This window comes from Propithecus coquereli, unplaced genomic scaffold (genome assembly GCF_000956105.1).
Source record: "Propithecus coquereli isolate 6110/MARCELLA unplaced genomic scaffold, Pcoq_1.0 Scaffold289, whole genome shotgun sequence".
NCBI lineage: Eukaryota > Metazoa > Chordata > Mammalia > Primates > Indriidae > Propithecus > Propithecus coquereli.
In genome coordinates, this window is record NW_012148496.1 from 1,676,844 (window position 1) to 1,679,229 (window position 2,386).

Sequence of the window (2,386 nt, forward strand, 5' to 3'; positions counted from 1 at the left end):
GGCTCCCTGTACTAGACGCCGGTACTAGAGATCTTAACGCCATGGCAGACACTGACGACAAAGAACAGTGTGAGCTTGATCAAGATCTGGATGATGCTGAAGAAGTAGAAGAAGAAGAAACTGACGAAGAAACGAAAATCAAAGCGTGTCTGCTGACTGTTCAGCTGATGCAAAATCCTCAGATTCTTGCAGCCCTTCAAGAAAGACTTGGTAGTCTGGTAGAAACAGCAGCAGGATGCGTTGAAAGCTTGCCTCGGGTAGTGAAAAGACAAGTGAATGCTCTCAAAAACCTTCAAGCTAAATGCGCACAGATAGAAGCCAAATTCTGCGAGGAAGTTCATGGTCTTGAAAGGAAGTATGCTGCTCTCTGTCAGCCTCTATTTGACAAGCGATTCGAGATTATTAATGCAATTTACAGACCTACAGAAGAAGAATAGAGTGGAAAACAGATGAAGACAATGAAATTTTGTAGGAGCTGAAAGAAAAGGCCAGGATTGAAGATGAGAAAAAGGATGAAGAAAAGGAAGATCCCAAAGGACTTCCTGAATTTTGGTTGACTGTTCGTAAGAATGTTGACCTGCTCAGTGATGTGGTTCAGGAACACGATGCCTTTTCTGAAACACTCGAAAGATATTAACGTGAAGTTCTCAGTCGCTGGCCAGCCTCTGAGTTTTGTCTTAGAATTTCACTTTGAACCCAATGAATATTTCACAAATGAAGTGTTGACAAAGACATATAGGATGAGGGCAGAACCAAATGATTCTGATCCCTTTTCTTTTGATGGACCAGAAATTATGGGTTGTACAGGGTGCCAGAGAGATCGGAAAAAAGGAAAGAATGTCACTTTGAAAACAATTAAGAAGCAGCAGAAACATAAGGGATGTGGGACAGTTTGCACTGTGACTAAAACAGTTTCCAATGACTCTTTCTTTAGTTTTTTTGCACCTCCTGAAGTTCCTGAGAGTGGAGATCTGGCTGCTGCTGCTGAAGCTATCCTTGCTGCAGACTTTGAAATTGGTCACTTTTTACATGATCGTATAATCCCAAGATCAGTGTTATACTTTACTGGAGAAGCTATTGAAGATGATGACAATGATTATGATGAAAAAGGTGAAGAAGTGAATGAGGAAGGGGAAGAAGAAGGAGATAAGGAAAATGGTCCAGACTATGACCCGAAGAAGAATCAAAACCCAGCGGAGTGTAAGCAGCAGTGAAGCAGGATGTACGTGGCCGTGTGGATGATCTGCACTGGTCAGCCTCCTGCTTCCCTGGAAAGGATGAAGTTACATCTCTTGTCAAGCCTATTTCAAGCAAAATTCTTAAAGCATTTAGTAATTAGTAGCCATGTTATAATTCATGATCCTTTTAGCATTAGATGACATATAGGCTGAACTATATGAAATTGCTAATATTTGACAAAAATTGCAATTTCTTGTGGTTTAACTTAGTACTTGGACTCTAGCTTACTAAGAAGACAAGGTAACTTTTAAAATAGGAAGAGCTGTTAGTGTAGATGATGGAGTTGATGTTTCCGTGTGACTTTTTTTTTTTTTGTAAAACTATAAGCAAATGAGTGTAAGTTGTAGGGAGTCGGATTTTCCTTTAAACATTTTTCCTTTAAGTTCCAAAGAGGAACTTAGAAGCAGTGTTGCATGTAATAGAACAGATTGTTGAAATTAGTCGGGAGACCTTCGAGTTTGCATAACTGTGAAGTTACTGTGAAGTAACCGTGAAGAGTTTTTCAGTTCTCCTACTGATTGCTTGACCTCTGATTTGTTAAACTACCTCTTCGCTAGTCAACAAAAATTTAGTGCTATTCGGAAATCCAAATTATCGTGAATTGAACTTGCTTTTAGTAGGTTATGTGTGCTAATTAACACAAAGTCTATACTCATCTGTCTGATTCTTGTGAACTTGTATTTCTACGTTGGTAATTGATTATCCTTAGTAATTACTGCTTAATATTGTTATGTCTGACCTAGCACGTTTTAATTCCCTCAAGAATGTTGATTTGTGGTGGCAAAGCTAGACTGATGTAAGTTTTTTTCTAGTCCTTTATTGAGTTTCCAGAAAAGAAAAATATATTCTAAGGTGGGAATTGAGGATAAGAACTTAGAAAAACTTTTTTTTTTGTTGTTCTCCCTGGGTTTATCAGTAGTAATACCCAGGGCAGCCCTTATCTGGCATCTGTTTTCATTTTTAAGAGTCAGGGGCTGCTCTGTTGCCCAGACTGGAGTGCAGTGGTATGATCACAGCTCACTGGAGTCTCCAACTGCTGGGCTCGAGCAATCTTCCCGCCTCAGCCTCCCAAGTAGCTGGGACTGTTGGTGTGTGCCACCATGCCTGGCTAATTTTTTACTTTTTTATTTTTATTTATTTAGTATTA

General features: G+C 39.4%; 1 protein-coding gene and 1 pseudogene across 2 annotated transcripts in view; both read left to right on the forward strand.

Moving 5' to 3' along the window:
• Positions 1–2,386, forward strand: part of VAV3 (vav 3 guanine nucleotide exchange factor) — a 508,157-nt gene that overhangs the window by 108,141 nt on the left and 397,630 nt on the right. The window lies entirely within an intron of this gene.
• LOC105813758 lies at positions 42–1,217 on the forward strand (annotated as a pseudogene). The gene has a single exon (XR_001137670.1). The product of XR_001137670.1 is annotated as a nucleosome assembly protein 1-like 1 pseudogene (transcript).